General features: G+C 43.6%; 1 long non-coding RNA gene across 1 annotated transcript; it reads left to right on the top strand.

The window, feature by feature from the left end:
- The first annotated feature begins 3,026 nt into the window (after positions 1-3,026).
- On the top strand, positions 3,027-4,198 carry LOC148684372 (uncharacterized). Its single transcript, XR_015946127.1, has 2 exons — positions 3,027-3,109; positions 4,061-4,198. It is a non-coding gene; the product is annotated as an uncharacterized LOC148684372 (long non-coding RNA).
- The last annotated feature ends 20,102 nt before the right edge of the window (positions 4,199-24,300 follow it).

Here is a 24,300-nt window from a genome sequence, read left to right as displayed (position 1 = left end):
CAGCATCTCCAGGGGCAGGGACCACCCCACCAACCCTGCCTAACACAGGGATAGCTTGGCTGAACTCCATAAGACCCCGACTTTTGGCAATGACTTGCCTCCTTTCATCCTTCCCTTCCTGCTCTAGACCGTCTTTCTTTTGGTTGTTCTGTGTGATTTCTCTGTAACTGCTCCCTCTCTGTGTCTTCTCTCTGCCACATTATCAGAGACCTGGGGGGCAGGGAGACATTTAGCAACTGAGTGGGGCAGGAAGAAGAAATGCTCAGGGCAGTCTGCACCCATGCCATGCGGTCAGTGGACTAGGGGGGGGACTAGGCTAAATCCTTAAATGGTCTCCTTCCCAAAGCCCAGGAAGCCTCTGCCCAGCTTAGCAAGGGAGGTGCAATGTTATGATGGGTCCAAGAACCCTCCTGCCATCTTCCCAAAGGAAGGAGGCAGGAGGGCTCTAGTGGTTGCTGGAGGCCTGGCACCTCCTTCCCAAAGCCCGGGAAGCTTCTGCCTGGCTTAGGGAGGGAGGCACAATGCTCATGCGCGCAATACCCCCCATTACATCTCCCTTGCAAGCTGACGCCTCTAGCCCTAACTGTTCCCTTATTAAAAATTTCAACGCGTGCCACAGATCTGCATCTACCCTCCTGAGCAAATCCAAACTGCACATTGCCGGTTTCAGCAATTCAATCCATGCCTGCAATCGACAGAATGGCAAGTCTCCGTCAGAATGATCTGCACCCCTCAGTGGAAAGGGTGGGCTTGTCAGATCAGTGAGCTGCAGATTTGTAGCCTCTCTGGGTCTATCTAAGAGGCACATGGCTTGCCTGGGGCCTGAAAACAGAGGTGCAACCTCATCACCAGGAAAGTTAAGGAGCGAGTGGGGGCCATGGGGTTTCCTGGGCACAAAGTTACACTGACCTTCATCTTGTATGCCAGCTGTCATGGCATTATGAATGGTTGCCCCAGAAATGGCTGTGTATGTGGTATTTTGGAATCACGTGCTAGTATCACTGCATGTGTGATCTGCTGAGGTTGGTTGTGTTGGAGACCAAGCTCACTGGTTATGTAATCATTGTCAGTACCCCATATCTACTTGGCAGTCGGCACTTTGCACCTCTTTCTGCTACTTATTTGCTTGCCTTTATGGGCATTGCCCTATGGCCTAGGGCCATCTGCAATCACCTCACCTCCATTCTGTTGCATTTCACCAGCAGAATTTGCTTATAAATGTCAGCTAATTATATTTATCCAGCTGATAGTTCTGATCAGCATACCCTCCAACATTTCTCTGGTGAAAATAGGGATGTCCCCATTCCATAATGATAATTTTTACTATTTATACCCCACACATCTGACTGGGTTGCCCCAGCCACTCTGGGCGGCTTCCAACATATATAAAAACATAATTGAACATTAAGAAAACTTCCCTATACAGGATTGCCTTCAGACGGCTCGGGGGTTGGATAACTCCACACCCTCCAACATTTCTCTGATGAAAATAGGGACATCCTAAGGAAAATGGGACATTCCAGCATCAAATCAGAAACTGGGACGGCTTCTCTAAATCCCTGGAAAATAGGGACACTTGGAGGGTCTGGATCAGTCAACATTCCAATGGGAGTCTCCTTGTTTGCACCCTTTTGTATATTGCACTGTATTCAAGCCTGCAGGGGAGAGGAGAAAATGCAGCCCCCGTGTACCTCCACTTCTACATTCTACAATGGGCAATAGTAAGACTGGCATTGCTTTGGCTTCTTAATTGTGCTGTAATATATTCTGCTTGTAAACCTGTTTGTTCCTCTCTCTCTGTCTCATTCCATCTGCTCCTTGCCCCATCACATCCACATAAATCCTGGTCCTAGGGATGCGGGTGGCGCTGTGGTCTAAACCACTGAGCCTCTTGGGCCTGCTGATCAGAAGGTTGGCAGTTCGAATCCCCACAATGGGGTGAGTTCCTGTTGCTGTGTCCCAGCTCCTGCCTACCTAGCAGTTCGAAAGCAAGTAGAAGTGCAAGTAGATAAATTGGTACTGCTGTGGCAGGAAGGTAAATGGCATTTCTGTGCACTCTGGTTTCCGCCATGGTGTCCCGTTGCGCCAGAAGTGGTTTATTCATGCTGGCCACATGACCCGGAAAGCTGTCTGTGGACAAATGCTGGCTCCCTCGGCCTGAAAGCGAGATGAGTGCCGCAATCGCCTTTGACTGGACTTAACCGCCCATGGGTCCTGGACCCTAACCTTTTACCTAAACCCTGATCCTCTCACTAGTACAGACCCTAGCCTGCAAGCGACTCCGTTTCTAGACTAAGTCTCTTGCTCAAGTTCAAGTTTATTACAGCCATAGGCCCATATCTACGTAACAATACAGCATTCATCATACAACTAACAAAACAATTTGATGTATTTAAAGGAGCAAACAAATTAAATAAAATTGAGATTAAGATTAATTCAATTAAAACAGCCAAATAGTCTCTTGCTCTGAATATGCTGTAACGTTCCATTTCACTCAGGCCTAAATCCTGCCAAAACTCACACCACCTCCCTGCATGCTTGGCTGGCTATAGCCAATATTGACACAAAGCTGTTCCCTGAAAAAAGGTTGCATTTTATCATTTCCTGGCTAATGGCCGCCTCTGTGCTTTCCACTCCGTCCCCAAGATCTTTGAGATAGGAAATGCTCTGTAGAAATGCTGGAGGCTAATGAAGGTGTTATGTACTGAGCTGAATCATAGAACAATAGGATCCAGAATCAGCAGTCTGATTGGTCCTCAGGAGCCACCCAATCCAACTCCAGGTGGAAGTGAATCCGCAACCTGATTGGCCTGCAGGAGCAGCCAATCATGTGGCTGGCAGAAGTGAATCTGCAACCTGATTGGCCTGCAGGAGCAGCCAATCAGGCTGCTGGCAGAAGTCAATTCACAAACTGATTGGCCCACAGGTGTAGCCCTGAAGTAGCCAATCACGCAAAGCCCATTGTGTAAATAATGTATATAAGCAGATGGTTTTTGGGGAAAGGGCATTATTCTCTTCTTCTCCTTGATGACTACGAGCTGAATAAAGAGCATGAAATTCACTCTCGACTCCGAGTATATTTCAGAAGGTCACCATCTCAAGAATGTAGGTGAGAAACTATTTCCAACACCAAACCGCTTTAGCAGTTTGCTCAGAGGTGCATACCAAGTGGACCACTGTTCCATTTGGGGAATTGGTTCCCAATTCCATACGAAAATCCATGTAGAGATATTGGGTTCTCCATTCCTCTTAACAGGAACCTCAAGCAAGTTAGCAGCCAAATAAATAAAATATAAAGTATGTGATTAATGGCTATCCCTTCAATAAACACAAGCTGACAGATTGGCTTCAAACATGTGTGTAGTTTGTTGGCAAACGCCTGCTGTCCATTTAGTTTTTAAGAGTATAATTAAAGGGCATATTGTAAATAACTTTTATAATACTAGTAGTATGGGTCATGCTAGTATCCCCCTCCCCACACACCAGCAGCTTCATTTAAACTAAAAAATGTAAAATAAAAATCAAACTATTTCACAAATTTCCGTCTTTGCCAAAAAATGTATCTTAAAATGTGTTAACCATTTGACTGTATGCTTTACTGTGAATTGCTGTCTGTCTTTGGTTAAGAGCCGGGTCACTGGAGCCAAAATGTTGAAAGAACACAATTTATTATTTTGGTTTTATTTAGTGAAATATTCATTTTTAGGAAGCGGGAGGTGGGAGCGTTAAAGGGAACTGTGGGGAGGAGTCTTCAGAGCGGGCACAGCAGAATGGACAGTCAATGCCCTGTAAGCAATGCCGTGCAATCAGGAAATAACAGATATTAAATTCAAAGCAGCCATTCGTGCCTTCAGACTCTCCAAGAATGCTAGTACAAATCCAGCTGGCATTTCAGGTAGGTTCTCCAGCCACATCTGCCTGATGCATTTGGCCAAGCCAGCTCTCTCTCTCTCTCTCTCTCTCTCTCTCTCTCTCTCTCTCTCTCTCTCTCTCTCTCTCTCTTAAAAACACACACACACAAACCCCAAATGCTTAGAAAAGTACCATTCATTTATTTTAGGATTTGAAAGAAGAGATGATCTACCACGTGGCAACAGTTCCCTGAATCCACTCCTTCCCCCAAAGTTTTGCAGCTGAGAGCCATGGCTGTCATGCTTCATATTAATTGCTGGATGTACAACCATATTTCCATTACAGGTTTGCAATCTCTTCATTGTCTGGGGAGTTGGGGTGGGGAAATGGCAAGCTACTGTGCTGACTTTCTGAGATGAAGAGCTTTTCCTGGAGAGTTCAGGCATTCGCTACCACTTTGGTCCAACACCCTTAGGCCTCCCACTATAGGGCAAGTACTTTATATTATTATCAGTCATGGGGGGGGGGCTAGAAAACAGGCTGTATTTTTGAGAGGCACAGATAATGTCCTCATCTGTGGATTTATGCTGCTTAAGTCTGTGTCCCTCTTTCCCCACTCTTTATTATTTGCCCGTGGCATATTTTTGCATCAATTTCTTCTTCAGGTTTTGCATGCTCAACAAAAGCCAGGGGATAAGTGTTGGGGAGGATAAATGTTGTTGTTGTTGTTGTATTCTTAACACATCCTTAGGAAAGAGTAGGTCAGAGGCTCCCTACCCACAACATCAATTTTGTCATGTTGGCACCTGGGTCTGTCCCAATGAGAAATTGCAATGAGAGCTATTCTTTTATAGCCTTTTTATAGTGTTTTCTAGGTCAGTATAGATCCAGCATTTTGCAGCATTAGCTTCAGGTTTGGTAAAATCTATCAAACCATACCCATAGGAAGGAAGAAAATAAGTTCCATAGTCATTTGTCAGATTGGTTGTGTGTTGATGAACTATTCAGTGTTTAAAAGTTTTTAAATTTTATTTGTAAGTGACAGAACACAAGGCAATCTCTAGGAAACACATAATCAGATAAAAATCGTGACAGATTATGTCAATCAAAATTACGCATCTGAAACTATTTCAGACTATCTGAAGCTGTAGGAAATGAAATAGATGGATAACAAAACTAATTCACTGGCTGAACTACTGGCAGGGACAGACTACTCTTTATGCTAGGCTGTATCCAGATATTTGATTTTGGAACCTTGGATACACTGTATTCCTAAACAATACTCCACACTTTCTTACTGTAGCTTTACATAAGTGTATTCTGTTCTTCTAGAAATATACATCAGTACAAAAGCTGTAACAATGGCTAGAAAATGCTTTCCTGTAGCTCATTAGAGCTATGCTGTCACAATCACATTTTTTTTTACACTGCCACCAAACTCAAGACTAGCTGTCTCCACTGAAACCATTTTAACCAGAGAGGTAAGCATCTCTCCCTTAGGACATCTTGGAGTCATAGGTAAAACAGGCATAGGTCTCTGCACACCTTTGTCATTTCCAACTGTATCTTCATTTTGCCATAATAATGTCAAACGATTTTCAGAAGACGGAATACTCTTCGTCAGAGCAAGATCTAAATAACCCAAAAGCAAAGAGGAAAGACATTACTAAGCAGATATTTTCTCTCTCCCTCCCCCATGGGAGTGAGATTGTATTAAGTGACCGGATCCCAGGCATTTTTGCCCACCCTGCAGCTTGAGAAACTGAGAGGAACCAAGAATGAGAGATTTGCCCTCCACACCACCACTACTGTGGCTCCCCTTCTAAAACAGAGGTAGCAGCAAAGATCTGGAAAGAAGAGCGAGCTGGAGATGAACCAGTTACACTTGGATAGAATAATTCCCGTGCAGTGTGAAATTGTTGATCTTTTAGCAAACATGCATAACTTATCCTTACGGTTAGTCCATCTCACCAACTAAAGCTGGGCACCAGCGTTGCCCAAATGGTGTGATGTTTTGCTCGACTTCTGGCAGCTCTGCCTTTCACAACGGAATTGTTCCCCTGGGAATGTCAAAATTACTGTGCTGGACAAGCTGGTGAAGGAAGAAGGGAGGAAACGGTTACTACTTCCCCAGCCTGTTCACTTGCTGGGGTGGAATTCCTGGTCACCTATGGCGACCAAGTGAGTAATTAAAGAGGTGGTTGTACAAAAGTTGTTGTAATATAACCATGCTGCTTCTGTGTGTTTTAAATTTCCTGGGTCCCCGGAGACTCTTACTTTGAGCAGTGCCAGATTACTGCTGCTCTGCATAGTATTCAGCCAGACACTTTGTAGGATTCTGTAGAATTAAGAGGACTATCTGAACTTGCGCTTTCTCTCTCTCTCTGACCACTACTTTATGCCTTTGTCTGTGCAGGCAGAACAGGGGAGGTGGTGTATGGTTCAAAATGGTTCGTGCCCCCAGAACATAGTTCAACTAAGGTTTCCTATATCCTTTAATCCAGCGCAACTACAGATGTTGCATGAGGTCATTTGGAGTGAGACGGAGATCTAAGGTATCAGCAAAATGCTGTACAGGAACAGCGTGGGCTGGAAATGCTCAAGTAGGGAATACAGAGCAAGCCCTGTCCATCAGGGAGGTGACCGAGACTAACTCAGGACAGGCAACAGTTGTTTGACGAAAGGAGACGCGGAACAAATGGTTGACTGGCAAAAAGAAAAGGGGGGGAAGTGGACAAATACCCTCGCACTTTTGATGCTAAAGTAATGACTGCATTAGAAAGCAACTTGATCAAATAAAACAAGAAGAATGTTATGAAGCTATAACTGTCTTCCTTTGGGCCTGTGCAACATCAAGAACACCACCAGCTCTCAATAAAGGAGTAATAAACAAATACAAGGGTGTATGGAAGGAACAATCCAAAAAAAGGCAGGTCCAAGATAGCAAAGCTTTTATTCTTCTGTACAAGCTGTACTAATGGAGAAGTATATCCCATAAGAGAGTATGCAATTAATTATGTAGCGCATTGATCTAATCTTTGAAAGGATTAGAATGAGGATTTGAGGAGATCCTTCAGTACTGGAACGTGGCGAATGTACCGTGGTTCAAAGCCCACGGCTGAGTAATGGTATCATCTCCATTTAATTGCTGAAGAAGGAAAAAGAGAAAATGAACCCATTTAGGATGGTTTTCACATGTTAATGTTGCTGCCATATGGAAAGCATGAAAACATACAAGCAAACAAAAATCATGAAGCTGCATGGAGTCAAGCATGCATGATTGTACGGCAATTTATGTACAGTGGTACCTTGGTTCTCAAACTTAGTCCGTTCTGGAAGTCCATTCCAAAACCAAAGCGTTCCAAAACTGAGGCGTGCTTTCCCATAGAAAGTAATGCAAAATGGATTAATCCGTCCCAGACTTTTAAAAACAACCCCCAGCAATTTAACATGAATTTTACTATCTAATGAGACCATTGATTCACAAAATGAAAGCAATAATCAATGTACTGTACTATAAAATAAATAAGATAGTACTGTAGATGATAAAAAAGAAAATTAGTTTTATTTTCTTACCTGCACTGATGATTGTCATTGTTTATCCATTTCAGCGGACACAGTCAATCAATCAATCAGTAGCTGAACTGGGTTCCACACAGTCACAAAAACAAATTAACCGAAAAAGCCTCAAAAACAAAAATGCAAAATATAAATAGCAAAAACAAAAGCGCCAAACATAATACGTTCTGGAAGTCCGTTTCACTTCTGAAATGTTCGAAAACCAAGGCGCAGCTTCTGATTGGTGCAGCCACCCCGGAAACAATAGCTGACAGCTGCATCAGACATTCGGCTTCCAAAAAACGTTCAAAAACCAGAACACTTAGTTCCGGGTTTTCGGCGTTTTTAGTACCAAGGCGTTTGAGAACCAAGGTACCACTGTAGTACTTTTGTGCTTATTTCTATCTGGAAGTACCAGTAGTGATGGGATGAATTTGGCTACAATAATAAAAGCTCCCTCCGTTTTGAAATTCACACCTGTACTGACATCAGGCAGGTGTCTTCGCCGTATTCCTTTTGGTGCCTGCCAAATATATTTTTGTTTGGACGAGCCTACCCAGACCTGCACAATGCAGACATGTGTTTTTAGTTTATTGGTGGTGTTAATTTTTTAAATATTTTAAATAGTTGTTTATAACTGTTTTGTAAGCAATGCTCTTAGTGGTGTGAAAATTTTATTATGTGGGCCTACAAATATAATAACAATAACAATAGCAATAACAATTTATTATTTGTACCCCGCCCATCCGGCTGGGTTTCCCCAGACACTCTGGGCGGCTTCCAACAAAGATTAAAATACATTAAAATGTCACACATTAAAAACTTCCCTAAACAGGGCTGCCTTCAGATGTTTTCTAAATGTCTGGTAGTTGTTTATCTCTTTCACCTCTGATGGGAGGGCATTCCACAGGGCGGGCGCCACTACCGAGAAGCCCCTCTGCCTGGTTCCCTGTAGCTTTGCTTCTCGCAGTGAGGGAACCGCCAGAAGGCCCTCGGCGCTGGAACTCAGTGGCAGAATGATGGGGGTGGAGACGCTCCTTCAGGTATACTGGACCGAAGCTGTTAAGGGCTTTAAAGGTCAGAACCAACACTTTGAATTGTGCTTAGAAACGTACTGGGAGCCAATGTAGGTCTTTCAGGACCGGTGTTATATGGTCTCGGCGGCCTCTCCCAGTCACCAGTCTAGCTGCCGCATTCTGGATTAGTTGTAGTTTCCGGGTCACCTTCAAAGGTAGCCCCACTTAGAGCGCATTGCAGTAGTCCAAGCGGGAGATAACTAGAGCATGCACCACTCTGGCGAGGCAGTCTGCGGGCAGGTAGAGTCTCAGCCTGCATACCAGATGGAGCTGGTAGACAGCTGCCCTGGATACAGAATTGACCTGAGCCTCCATGGACAGCTGGGAGTCTAAAATGACTCCCAGGCTGCGCACCTGGTCTTTCAGGGGCACAGTTACCCCATTCAGGACCAGGGAGTCCTCCACACCCGCCTGCCCCCTGTCCCCCCAAAACAGTACTTCTGTCTTGTCAGGATTCAGCCTCTATCCATTAGCCACCATCCATCCTCCAACCGCCTCCAGGCACTCACACAGGGCCTTCACCACCTTCACTGTTTCTGATTTGAAAGAGAGGTAGAGCTGGGTATCATCCGCATATTGATGAACACCCAGCCTAAACCCCCAAGTGAGGGCCCAGGGGTCTTAACACTCATCCCCCACCACCACTTTCTGGACATGGCCCAGGAGGAAGGAGCAGAATCACTGTATAACAGTGCCCCCAGCTCCCAGCTCCTCTAGACGGTCCAGAAGGATGTTATGGTCAATTGTATAAAAGGCCGCTGAGAGATCCAGCAGAATTAGGAAACAGCTCTCACCTTTGTCCCTAGCCCACTGCAGATCATCAACCAGTGCAACCAAGGAAGTTTCAATCCCATGATGAGGCTTGAATCATGATGGGAAGGGATCCAAATGTTCCACATCCTCCAGGCGTGCCTGGAGTTGTTCAGCAACCATCTGCTCAATCACCTTGCCCAAGAATGAAAGATTTGAGACTGTACGATAGTTGGCCACATTGGCTGGGTCTAAATATGTTTTTTTAAGAAGCGGTTTAATGACCGCCTCTTTCATCGGGTCTGGGAATGCTGCCTCACATAGGGAAGCATTCACCACCCCACAGATCCTATCGCTCAGCCCTTCCTGGCTTGCTTTTATTAGCCAGGATGAGCAAGGATCAAGCAGACAAGTGGTTGGTTTCATGCGTCCAAGCAGCCTCGGGGTTAACGGATTGAAATTGATTCTATGCAGCTTGACCAGACAGAGCTCCAGCACTCTCCTGCCCCAGCCCTGCTCCCACGATGGTGTCTACCTCCTTCTGAATCTGAGCGACTTCATCTGCAAAAAAACTTTGCGAAATCATTGCAGGAGATCTTGGGGTCTTTACAAGGCCTCCATGGTAAAGGTGGTTCCGTTAAATTGCGAACCACCTGAAAGAGTCTCCTGCTACTATTTTCTGCAGGTGCAGTAGAGGCGGTGAAGAAAGTATTTTTTGCCATCGCCATCGCCATTTGGTAGGCTCGGCGTTGAGCTCTAGCCTGTGTCCAGTCAGATTCAGAGTGAGTTTTCCACCACTGGCGCTCTAGCCGTCTCAGAGATTATTTCATCATCCTCAGCTCCGGAGAAAACCATCGGGCTGTCCGGGCTCTATGCAACCGGAGAGGGTGATTCGGAGCCAGACAGTCAATAGCCCTGGTTAACTCCATATTCCAACGGGTCATTCCAATGGTCCGAGGCCTCAGTGTCCGAGGCCTCAGTGTCAGGAGTCCTTTATAGCTGTGAGTGTGAGGGCCTGGGCCCCGCCCCCTGGGCCAGCTGGAAAAGGCCTTGGAAGGGAGCAGGCCCTGCAGTCCTCACCACAGCCCAATGGTCCCGATGGTACAAACAAGCTAGAATTTTTTTCTGCCAGCTGCCAGAAGACAGCATGATGGAGTTTACTTCATACCTGGGTCTGTGTGTTTGGGTAGAAAATACCCAAATACCCAAAAAGTATTTTCTATAGTTAAGTTTTTTACCTCTATCTTCAGTATAATTTATTTTCTTTTATTGCTATTGCTAGTTGCTGATGCAAATAAAGATTCTTCTGTTTCTGACTTGATGATTGCTAGGGTCCCTTTTCATATTAACATCACTGTGCCCTTAGGACAAGCAATGGGAAGAAGTGGTGGTATGCTCTGAACCCACATGGTTCCTCTTTACTTAGACATTACCAGTACTGTGTGTGGGATCTAGCCACAGCGACACAGTTTCCATGCCAGTTTGGTAACACAATCACAGTAAAAACCACCCCTTTAGAAACCAAAATGGGAAACCCAATTTCTGGATCAAATGTGTGCTGTCACACCATGAAAATTAAGATACCATTTGGATATAAAAATGTGGCCATAAAATATGGGATCTCAAAAGGAATAGGGAAGGAGAAAGCAGGGAAAGAGTGGGATTCCTTTGAGATATATTTAAAAAATAAGGTAGAAAAAGCGAATCTTATGGCAGATTTATGAAGGGCGAGGAAATTAATGAAAAAAGAGGAATTGGAAATAAGCATGCATCAATCAAGAATGGAAGGAATCAATATATAGGAATGGCTGGAAGTAGGAGAGGGTGGGAGGGCAGGGATAGAGGACTCTAACCTTAAGAAAAGGATAATAGGGGAAATTCGGGTATGAAAGAGAGAATGAATGTAAGAGTTTGTAAATAATTTTAACAATTTAATTTATGGTTATGTTTATGTTCTTTATGATTTAATTTATGATTACAATTATGTTCATAATGATTCTTATTCTTATTCTTGGTATATGTATGATTTTGTTTTGTTTATCTGTTTTTGTTCTTTTTGAAGTTTTGTTACTGTTTGTTATGATTTGAACTTTTTCATTTACTTTTTGGTGTGATTGTGTGTGTATTTTTAATTTGCAAATCAATAAAGTTTATTTTTTAAAAAAAAAAGAAAAAGAAAGAAAATTAAGATACCATTTAATGCAGTTTCTGGTAAGCTACCTGTGCACACTCTGAACAGTCTCAGCCTCTTTCCAGTTGTTAAGAAAGCATGTCATTTGTTTGGGGCAGGCATTGTCTTTAAAGCACTGCAGCTGGCAAGTTTGATACGAAGACTATTAATGTGAGGAATACACAGATAAGCCATGGAACACCAAGCCCCTTCCTTACAATTAGTACTTAACTCAATTACTTTGGCCTTGATGCTGCCAAGCAAAACATAAAACCTATTTATTTAGCGTGCTTGGCTTAGTCCTTTGGCGAAAGTCTCTTGCAGCAAAGCAAAAGTGCACAATTAAATGCACATCATACTAATGTGATCCACTAGAAGGGATATTCTTCATGGGAGCCACGTTCTTTCTTTCTCTCAATGACATGTATACATTTCTTTCACTAAGCACTGCACTAAAATTATATGTGGAGTAGGATGCAAACCCTAATTTAAATTAAGATATGTTGAAGAACGTGCTCACTAGATGTTTAATATAGTGGGGGGGGGGAATAACCCAAATACCTGTATTATATTGTTACTGACCTGACTATAATCCTAAGAAAATAAATTCTCTTTTCCCCTTGGAATACTTTACTTCTTTGAAAAGCAGGCAGGATTAAAGCTGTCTGCTAAAATAAATAGTTGTTGCTTTGATGACCCCAGAATGTGAAAGATACAAAAGGAAATGAAGGCTGCAATCCTATGCACGCATACTTGGGAAGTTGCCCCACTGAAATCAATGGTGCTTAATTTTGAGTAAACATGCATTAGATTGGACTGGGAACAGGAAGGTATTTCCAGTACATTTCAGTTTCACAAGTCTTCATCCATGGCTCATATGAGCCTATCATATAAAGCTCAGCCCAAGAACAGTTCATAGTTTATTTTGAGCGGATGACACACTGAGCCAAACCATGGCTTAGCTTATGGCAGCACCGATGCAGGAAGACCAGAGCAGGGGTAAAGCAGCTGTGATCTCCCCTCCAGAATGTGCATACTCATGCAGTCATACTAAGACATGGTTTAGTGTGATGTTTTGTGCAAATCAGCTCATTGTGGTCAATGGTTAAGGAGATTACTAATTGGCTGTGAATTTGTTTTCCTTGTTTCTCAAAGAAATACTCTGCCGATTGTTAACCCTGGGTAATTTTCTATAAAATGCATGCTTAAAGGGTTTGAAGATTTACCTCGATGCCTCCATGCACAGAGTGCTGTTAGCAAAGTAAGATTGTGACAAAATGTTGGTGGCACATATCCCCTCATGCAATTTTAGTCTATCCCAACACCCCACGGTATTCACAAGTATCTTCAGTTCCTTAGTAAGCTACTGACAGCAGCGGTTGCATGGCAAACCCTCCCGAGATGTTAAGGAATAAAGACACATGAGACCAGTATTTTAGGTTAATGGGCTAAGAAGGCCACAACTTTATTGGTTGCAGAATGTGAGTGGTATTGGCTTAGGCATTGGAAACTAACTGACTATATCTGACTCCTGCCCATCTGCAGGAAGTCTTAGAAGGGTTAATCACCGGTAGGGGGAGCCTTGCTGATGCACATCAACTAGGAACCCCCAGGGTCACCGCTAGGGGTCGTGCCATGGCCCTAGCCCCCCCCCCCCATCTGGGGCTTCAGACAGAGACCACGCCCCTCAGATTCCTTTAACGGAATACCCTTGAATTAGGAAGGGTAGGTGATGGCCACTACCTCCCCTCACCTCCAACTGAGTACTCCAATGCCTAACCACCAAACCTTACAAAGTTGTGACAGTTTGCTACGAGGTAAGCGAAAAACCAAATGGCTGGTGCCAGTTTGCAAAGTGGGAAAAATTCCTACCGGCCCCTTCAATAGGTGACCAACTGCGGTCCATAGCAAGGTCAAGAGATAAAGAGCCTAACCTTAGGGAGGGAGGGAGGGAGAACTGTGCAAGCAGGAAGCAAAGGGGGGCAAGTCCTCGACCGTGGGGAATTTACATGGCACAAGCCACGCCCCTGGACTGACCACATTGGTCGGTCCAAGGGATGATGGTGCCGGGGTTATCCTGCCCCGTGCGCATGGGTCGGGCTTGTGCCCAGCCCACAACGTCACCTCCCCGGGAACAGAAAATGGCTTTTTAGGGCAAAAGGACCACATGATAAGAGTGTGATCTTAGACCTTGATTTAAAAGGTATTAACATCTAAAATTAGAAAGCAGAGTGCATAATTTGTGAACCATGTGTGTACTCTTCCATGAATCCTCAGAATCCCAGCTCTCACTTGTTTGTGGCTAATTTCTCACAGGTGTGTTTGCATACGCGCTGGCCTAGGTTTATGATGTGAATCTCTGTCTAGGAGAAATTTCCAAACCCTGCTTCAGTGCATTAAAAGAAGTGTTGCAGAGAAACTTGCCAGCTGCTGCTAAGTACAAAATCTTACAGTAGTCTTTATCATATAGATGTTTGAGATGTGGACAAAATCTACATCACAAACATGATCTAATCAGGCCGAACGCTGATCTCTGGCGGGTCTGAGCATGATTTTCTGGTTAATTTATAGACTCAGCATGGTAACACTGCAGGCGTTTGTGACGGGTCAAGAAATGGCAATTGCATTAACCAAAGATTGCTCGCAGGAATCATTATAATGAGCAAGGGGAGAGAACTTCATACATCTGTATATATTAACTAGTTCAACCTTTGCCAACCTGGTGGCCTGCAGATGTTTTGGACAGCGGTTGGCTGGGGAGGTGCACCACCACAAACCTGGCTTCCAGGGATGGTGTGGGAGCTGGGGAGGTTGGTGGTGAGGTTGAAGTGCTTGAGACACACCAGTAAGAGTGCTGGATTGGCTCAGTCCCTGCACCTGAACAACCTCAACCTCATCTCTCTCCTCTCCCACCCCTGCTCTGCACCGGGAGGCCAGATCCACAGCACCACCCCTGCCCTGCTGGGTGGGGCTGTAGTAAAAAACACCTGGCGGGCAGCAGGTTGGCAGAGTCTGCCGTAGTTTAAATCAAGTGATAAAGGATTCCTGTGGTCCAGATTGGTTAGGTGCCCTTGCCTGTTTGTGTTTCTGCTGAGGCATTGCTATGTCTGGAAATCCCTGAAATGATTTCAGAATGGAGATGTCCACCCAGCCAGATCTATCAGATCTGTGAAGGAAAAAAAGGGGGTGGCAACTGGCCACGGCACAGATTTAATATAGCAATCCTGTAGGAAATTCATTCCAATATAGGCACTCTAAAAGCAGTCCTCATTATAAATTATATTTATAATTAAGCAAGTGAAGACTGAACCTCTGGGAACAAAATAGCATTTGCTAATAAATTATCTTTTACATCATTTTATAAACACTACTTAAATCTAGCAGGTCAATCATAGCAACTCTTGGCTGTTTTTCTTACAAGCAACATTTCTGCTCATGGGATTTTATTTTGTCCTTTTTGGTGAGAATTCGCTCTGCAGTTTTCCGGAAACAGAACTAAGGAGGATCCGAAGAATACATTTCTCCCGATTCCTTTGCATAGTTCTGTCTCTTGCAGGCTACAGCTGACAATGAATCACACACACAATCCTGGTTGGATCCAGACACATTTATGTTCCAGGTATCCTTCTGTATGCTTAGCCTGCGAATGAGATTATGTCTACCCTTTTATGCTGTTAGCTATGTTGGCTTCCAGAATGGTACCCCCAGGTGGTATGGTGAAACTACAAATCAAATGCAAGTGTTTGACCATCCCTTTTAATGAACTACAAGGATAAACATGGATTGGCCAAAACTGGAGAGGGCATCAGAGTATGGTCACCCCACTGTTTTTGTTCTCTTGCATGACACCAACGTGGTGCGATGATCAGCGTATTTTTTGGCCAAATTACGTTGCAAAAACTAAGGTGTGCAGTAGATTTGATGGCACATTTACATCCACCAGCAAATACCTTTTTGGGATTTCAAGGTTCTGAAAATTGAGGTGTGCACAGACATAACGTTTTACAAGGACAGGATGAAACAATACGGACAGAATAATTCCCACACACGGGAAGAACAAGGATATAGTTTGAGTGCCTCACATTTAATGTGACAATATGAATAGAAGTTATAAATATTGCAGCTGTTGTATAAGGGATCATGATGTTGACTGGAATGCAGTTGAAATCAATAAGATTTTGGAACGCAGAAATAAAGAAAACCATAAGTTCTAGCATATGGGGGGCCCACCTTATCTAAATTATATAATTCAGTATTCAAATGATTGATATTAGTAATTGTATTTTAAATTGGCTTTGTTATAATGAGGCTATCATTGGAATATAATTGGAAAATTCATAAAAATTATTTTAAAAACATGAAAATTGAGGTGCACATTAGATTCGATGGTGCTTTAGACTCAAGTACAGTAGTACCTCTACTTATGAATAACTCTACTTATGAATGTTTCTACTTACGAATGGAGCTCCGTCCGCCATCTTGGATGCGGTTTAGATAGGATTTTTTTCTACTTACGAATTTTTTCTCCCAATGCATTCCTATGGGATTCAACTTACACTTTTTTTCTACTTACAAATGTGCGTTTGGAACGCATTAATTTCGTAAGTAGAGGTACCACTGTAAATACAGTACATACTCTGACTAAGGCTGGAGACACCTCACACAGCCATGAAGCTCACAGAGCGATCTTGGGCAACTCACACTAACGTAGCCTGGCCTACCCCACAGGGTTGTTGCGAGGATACAACGCAGAGTGGGGGGGTGTCGCTCTGTACGCCATCTGGACCTCCCTGGAGGAAATGTGAGCTCTAAATGTGATCAGTAAATAAACTTCTGGCATGGCAGTTAAAGGTTCAATCATGCCATGTTTTTGCCAGTGTTGTCAGGCAGTGATGGGAAAGCTTCATCTGTTTAATTTCTGCCTATCACACTCCTTGTTAAAGGCGCAGGGGGAATTTCCAGGAAAAGGTGATAACCCCAAAGCCAGCTTCAAAAGGCACTTAAAAACAAAACAAAACTGCAGCACACTCGGCATATCAGAGGAAACAACTGTTAGCATACACTTTGTCCATCGTTTTACTTTGCATGTATTTCCAACGGCCTATAGGTCTTGGCTCTTGCCCTAGTTTTTCTTCAATAGTATCTGCAAAATGGTAATTCTGATCTGGGGCAGGAGAGTTTCTCTCTGATCCCTAGCCAAAAAAGACAAATAAGCTTAAACATGTTGTCAGACTTATCACATAGCATGTACGGCTGCAGGGCAGATTACAGACTGATTAGAGCAATACTAGGTGAGACTGAAGAGAAACTGTAGGCGCATCAACAAAAACTGTTTCTAAAAAGTCTCCACTGCTCTCCTCAAGATTTATTCGTAAGGATTTGCAGACAACTCACTCCACAATGGATGAGTTACCTTCGACCATTAGCAAAGAGTAATATACCGTAACAATTCACTGAGCCGATGAATGAATCACTTTGAGAATTTATGTCAGGTCTAATTTGTACATGGGGGGTGGGGGGGACTTGTATCAAACACAACTCAGTCGGTAGAGCATGACATGCCCTCTAATATTTCTCCAATGAAAATAGGGACGTCCCGTTCCATAATGATAAATTTACAATTTATACCCCACACATCTTACTGGGTTGCCCCAGCCACTCTGGGCAGCTTCCAACATATATAAAGAAATAAAGAAACACATTAAACATTAAGAAAACTTCCACATACAGGATTGCCTTCAGGCGGCTCAGGGGGCCGGATAACTCCATACCCTCCAACATTTCTCCAAGGAAAATCCTAAGGAAAAGTGGGACATTCTGGGATCAAATCAGAAACTGAGACTGCTTCTCTAAATCAGGGACGTCCCTGGAAATTAGGGACACTTGGAGAATCTGGCATGCGACTCTTAATCTCATGGTTGTGGGTTCCAGCCCTTGTGGTCCCTTCCAACTCTACAATTCTTTGATTCTATGACCACATTCAATTTGAGCCTATCCACCACATTTCTCAGTGTTTGCAGATGCACGCAGCTCCTCCTCAACCCACTACAAATATTTGTGACCTCCACACACAGCAGATATGATTGGTGCACAAATGTTAGTCGGAAAAAAACCAGTTGCATCCTCCAGTTCAGCAAGGGGCAAACCGTTAGTGAACTAAATCTGCCACCATCCCTGACTGTCGGCCCTGCCGACTGAGCTGTAATTCGGCAACATCTGGAAGGCCAAAGGTTAGCTATCTCTGTTCTAATGAAACCATTTCTCCTGGCTGCAAGAGAAAACAGAGCAAGGGGAAGGAACTCGGAGTGAAGTGGACGCAGGGAAACGAAGCCATCGCTCTGCATGTTGCCAACAACAATTTAAGGTTGTTTTTTTTTTAATCATTGTAAATAAAACAGTTGGTTATTTTCTTTAGGAAAAAAAGCCCTGACTTGAAAATAAAATGGAAGACTCCAGATATGATGCACTGCTCTTGGCATGGTTCAGCTTCTAAACGTCTCCAGCTCAGGACAGACTGATTAAAGCTCTATCTGTACTCCTTGTGGTGGAATCGAACCCCGGCCAAACCAATGTGGTTGGCCTTGGCTCCCAAAGCACACAGACGAGACAGGGTTCGGGTGAATCTGGCTCTGAAATGCCACTTAAGTTACATAAACACAATTCTTAAAATTAAAACCTTTTTATTCATATGGCTTTCAACTGCTCTTAGCATTGGAGCGGATTATTGGCCTGATTATGTAGGTGGCTCTGTGTGTAAATAAAGTGATTCTTGTCACTTTGCAAGTTTTAGGCATATATTATGGGCAAATGGTTTTTTCAGCATTTGAGCGGTAGCCATGTTTTGGCCAAAGAACTCATTGCCCCACACAGTTTGGCTAGTTGCTCTCAACAGTTTTGTATATGCTTACTCCTGTACCAGGCTGTCATACCCTCCAACATTTCTTCGATGAAAATAGGGATGTCCCATTCCATAATGATAATTTTACTATTTATATCCCACACATCTGACTGGGTTGCCCCAGCCATTCTGGGTAGCTTCCAACATATCTATATATATTAAAATGTAGGCATTGCATGCGCAGAGGTCACAGCCTTTCTCCGTATCCGCTGAACCGTAATGTAACAAATTTGGCCACAACGTTCCATGCCCATCAGTGAGGGATCTGGCATAATTTTTTTTTCCAAAAAAGAAAACCTTTCATACCTAAAATAATGATTAAACACAAAAAGTGGCACCCAAATTAGACGTTACCAGCAGAAGCTCTGAAGACTCCAGCAGCATCCAATAGAAAGGCAGATTGCCCACTGCTGCCTCGAAAGCTGCGCCACCAGATGACACCACAAAATTCCACAGCAACCAACTGAAACAGGCCTTTTGCAGCAACAAGGCCCAACATTGCCAAGTGGAGGTAGGGGCCTGCCTGGGGGTGGGGGTGGGGGGCGAATAGGGGGCAGGGATAGGTAATGGGTCAGAACAGGGTGGGGGGAGACACAGGAATGAAACCTGCCCTCTCCACAGTATCTCGCCTCGGCTTTGCAAACTAGGTAGAGTGGATTTAGGGGCCTGCCTGGGTGGGGGATGGGGGGGCGAATAGGCCACAGCATAGAATCAACTAAATATGGGCCTTTTACAGTGCCGTGCCTTTGGGTAGAATAAATGTTATTTCACATAACACACGTGGGTAGGGGAGTCAGGGTTGGGACAGGGCATAATTTTACAGAACACGCGCATTGGGGAAATGATTGTGTGCAAAATGAACGGGTTACAGGGATAATTGGGGGGGGGGGTGGATGGAGGAGAGGGGGGAAATCATAGGGATAAGCCAGGGGTTGGGGGAAGAGGGGGCATAATAGGTCATGGATCAGGACAGAGTTGGGGGATTCACAGGGATGAGGGAGGGGGATGAGGGGGCAATCACAGGGATACATCATGGATCGGCACAGGGTAGGGGAAATCACACAAATAACCCACAGCAACGCGTGGCATGGCCAGCTAGTACTGTATAAAAACACAATAAAACATTAAACATTAAAAAGCACCTTCCCTATACAGGATTGCCTTCAGATGGCTCAGAGGTTGGATAATTCCATACCCTCCAGCATTTCTCCATTGAAAATAGGGACATCCCAAGGAAAAGCAGGACATTCCAGGATGAATTCAGAAACTGGGACAGCTTCTCTAAATTAGGGATGAGCCTGGAAAATAGGGACGCTTGGAGGGTCTGGGCTGTATGATTTACTTTGCATGAATAACTCAGATGTTATTGCTATGCCAGCAGCTAAATGCTAATGCACTTGTTCTCTGACACAGTATCTGGAAAGAGCATATTTAAATAAGGACTGCTCAAGTGTAGTATAGGGTCATTAATTTCTTGCATAATACTCTTTTCTTGAATTTAACCACTCCGCTGCTCTGGTTTGCCAGAAGCTGCTTTGTCATGCTGGCCACATGACCTGGAAGCTGTACGCTGGCTCCCTCCGCCAATAAAGCGAGATGAGCACCGCAACCCCAGAATCGGCCACGACTGGACCTAATGGTCAGGGGTCCTTTTACCTTTACCTTTTTAACAGCCAAGAGTGCCAACTTGAATAAAATATTGGGGGAGCCCAGGTAAGCCCAGCCCCACATACTTGATCACAAGTCAGTGTTTCTACACCATTTGAATGGCAATGCCCATCAACTGGGGGTTGCCCCCTCAAATATTTTATTGGGGGGGGGCAAAGGGACCTCGACCTCTAGGAGTTGGCTTCTATGGTAACAGCAGAAAAATAAATTAATTACATGGGGTTGAATTAGATGAAGTGTAGTGCGCTCTTATTCAACATTCCAGCTACCTCATGGCCAATGTTAGTTGAGTATGACTTTGAAAAAACCCAACTTTTTAAAAGTTTGACATTTCACTTCATAGTAATCCCTGGTTACCCTAAATGACCACCCTCTACTGACTTTTATCAGGGAGCAGGAAAAAGGAAGAATGAAAACACAGCAAACTAAAGTCATAGAATTCAACAAATGCAACTCAAGACGACGTTTCAAAGCTATCCTCTCATTTAACAATGGATACTAATAACTTGGCGGGGGCCGGGGAGACTGTTTCCGTGCATACATGTAAATCTGCCACTGATTTTGGTTGTCCTTTCTTGCACCTTTTACAGTTCTACAATATTCATTTCAAGGTGGGGCAACTAGAACTCTCTATAGCATTCTAAACACAGTTGCACCATCGCGTTGCATAACATAATGCCATTATAACAACAAAAAGCCCCCCCATACAATTTCTAGTAAATCTTAGCACAGAATTTGCTTTCTCTCCTCCCCCCCCCCCCGTTTCACACTGAGTTGATGTTCTCTGATTTAACCAACATGATCCCAAGAACTGACAAATGAACATAAGAAGTGGACTAGAATAGCCAAACAGTGTTGGGGAGTGTGACCTTGGTTTGTGTTCTTCTCTATCTGTTTCTTTCATGTGCTCAGATATTTTCCCTGAAGAGATTTGGTGGGAGTGGAAAGCAAAAACAGTCAACTCTTATCTACAGTCAACTCTTATCTACAGTCAACTATCTGAAGAAGTGTGCATGCACACGAAAGCTCATACCAATGCATAGCTGCCAAGTTTTCCCTTTTCTCGCGAGGAAGCCTATTCAGCATAAGGGAAAATCCCTTAAAAAAAGGGATAACTTGGCAGCTATGTACCAATGACAAACTTAGTTGGGACTCTAAGGTGCTACTGGGAGGAATTTTTCTATTTTTATTTTGAGTCAACTCTTAAGGCGCTGCTGCTTTATTCATTTCATTTACTTCCGAGTATTTATACCCTGCCTATTAACTGAAATCCTCAAAATGGCTTACAGTATTTGTAAAAACCCAATAAAACAGGCAATGAGACAATCACCACTGCAGCTGGGCATGGGCGTATATAGGTTAGGCCAGGCACCCCCAAACTTCGGCCCTCCAGATGTTTTGGACTACAATTCCCATCTTCCCCGACTACTGGTCCTGTTAGCTAGGGATCATGGGAGTTGTAGGCCAAAACATCTGGAGGGCCGCAGTTTGGGGTTGCCTGAGTTAGGCTATTGTTCTCTGATGTTCCAACAAATGCCGTCTCCTGCCTAGATCTGACTGCTGAAGCAGCCAGATGTTAGTCCCACACAGGCCAGGACTTATTCACTGGGTAGCTGCTGCTGGTATCTCTTGCAGCCCCTAGCTCTGGTGGCAGATGTAGGAGATGCTGAGAGAGCGAAGATGTTACATGCCACGCTATCCTTTTCAGAGGACAGTGAATATTCTTCCCACAAAGGTTAAAATAAATTGCATGGATTTTTCAATGCATATTTTTTCTTGCCTATAAGATAACCAGAATTTGCCCTCTCCCTGACCTTTCTGACAAAATTCTCACCACCGCTCTAGTCACTCCTTATCTTGCCGGTTGCAGTTACCTCTTTTATAATGTTCATAAATCTTTGTTATCTTAATTTGAAAGGCTCCAGAGGGATGTGCCCAGCTATTTTCCTTCTAGTTAATATGGCCAGATCGGCACGATCTTACAGAACATTCTCTAACTTTCTTGCATATCAGCCTTCCAATCCACCTCTAAATGGCCCTTCTGGCTTTAAAAATGTTCCGTAGATTTCATCCAGTTCACTGCTTTCAACTTATCTCCACTAAGTCATCAGTGCACCTGCTAACTTGGCTCTCCCAGCTTCCTTCTCTCCTGCTGCCATTATCTCAATCTTCCTCCGTCCTTTCATCCACATGGAACACCTCTTAACTGGCCCCCAGGGAATGAGCAGCTTACCATTTCTCCCAACACAGAGCCCCTAATTGGCAGACAAACAAGGAAGTGCTGCCACTGGCTTTAAGGGGCGAACACAATAGATTGCAATTTCATTCAAATCCCTTGCAGTCAACTGAGACTCTACATTAGGGCTAATGTTGAGTTGAAATTGATTTAGCCAGCAGGTCATGTGCAACAGCTGTGCTGAAAACAATATGGAAATTGTTTAGGTGCCACTGATAACTACAGCTGTGAAGCTCAAGTTGCACTAAAGCTGGAAAATTTGACAAAAGGAAAGGACTTCACTGCTGACCAGGCGAGCTCCTATCATCTATACAAGGTATGGCCAATCTAGAGCTTTCAGAGGTCTGTTTTGTCCTGTTTAAAAGTAGAAGGTTTACTCATAATTCAAATAAAACGGGGAAGATTATACTGGTGGAGACACATAGGCATCTTCCTTTGTTTTAATATTTTTATCGATTTCGTTTTTTTAACAAATGCCCTGAAAATCTAGCAAAAAGGAAGAAAACAAAGAATAAAAAATATAGCTCATAAAGTTTCACAGTCTGGAAGGAAAAAAGTACAAAGATACAGTGCAGCTCCAAAGGGATAATAATGCATTAGCCTATACCAGGCACGTCCAACTCCCAAACGACTGTGATCTACTCACAGGATGAAAAGATTGGCTGTAATTGTCATTGCCAAGAGTTCTTGAGCTTTTTTGGGGGGGAAGGGTTGGCAAAAGTTCTTGATCACGATCAACCTGTTGGACATGTCTAGCCTATACAAAGGTTCCCTTTACAGATAGTGGGCAGTTTATTTTGTGCATATTTCTGTACGATAAACCAGCCTCGTATAACCACCATGCTTCTGTCTAATTAATGCATGAAGGGGTTAATGTCATAGAATAAGATGTCCTGCCAGGTTTTGCCTACATCATTTCCCCTCAGCTTGACAGGAAATTGGTAACCAAGCTTTAATCTACATGTGATGAAATGTGATGAGCTATGAGTTGCTCCCTCCAGCTACATGGCTTTAACCAGCATTCCCCCCCCCCCCCGCCTTTTTAAAACAAGAATGGAGTCTGAAACCAGCATTTTCCTATATCAACAGTTTACCATTTTGTAACCAAGCTATGACTTACTGCAACTTTCCTGACTGTTGTGTGGAAAAGCACATGAACCTGACCTTTGGAGAGCTTATAAGTAAACCATTTTATAAATTACCAAACACATGGCCTTCTTCTATGTTAGAGGAAGTGGGAAACATTGGAAGGAGATTTTAAAGTGAAACACAGTACTTTGGAATTGACTGGAAAGGGCATATGTTATAGGGTCTACAGCAGGGGTCAGCAAACTTTTTCAGCAGGGGGCCGGTCCACTGTCCCTCAGACCTTATGTGGGGGGCGGACTATATTTTTTAAAAAAATATGAATGAAATTCTATGCCCCACAAATAACCCAGAGATGCATTTTAAATATAAGGAAACATTCTACTCATGTAAAAACACCAGGCAGGCCCCACAAATAATCCAGAGATGCATTTTAAATAAAAGGACACGTTCTACTCATGTAAAAACATGCTGATTCCCGGACCGTCCGCGGGCCGGATTTAGAAGGCGACTGGGCCGCATCCGGCCCCCGGGCCTTAGTTTGGGGACCCCTGGTCTACAGCCTATATATTGACACATTTCTTTGCTGAATGTTTTTCTATGTTAAATCTCTGCTGGGGTTCTCTCAACAGAGTACTTGCCCCAAACTTAAGTCTTGGCAGCCAAGGATTTTGAACAATAAGTTTCAGTAAGGTGGAGCTCTTACTATTAGGGTAGATTAAAAAAAAAAACAACTCCATGAAAAGTCTTAGGTTTTTAAAGCAGAATGTAAATGAAATTTTGAATGTTGAACTCAGTTTTAATTAATGTCTCTTTAAAAAAGAACACTGATTAAAATGAATTTTGGAGGTAATGCAAACGATCATAGTAGGTTTATACGTATAGGGTTTTTGTGTGTGGAAAAAATAAATCATGAACATCCATTAAGCAGATTGAGATAAAGGCTACTCTTGAATTTACACTCACCCTGTTCTCCTGGCACAGATTACCACCATGGTAAATCGCT

Source organism: Zootoca vivipara, chromosome 10, assembly GCF_965207765.1.
Source record: "Zootoca vivipara chromosome 10, rZooViv2.hap1.1, whole genome shotgun sequence".
Lineage (NCBI taxonomy): Eukaryota > Metazoa > Chordata > Lepidosauria > Squamata > Lacertidae > Zootoca > Zootoca vivipara.
Note: the sequence above shows the minus strand (reverse complement) of the source record. Positions and strands in the feature narration are given on the sequence as shown.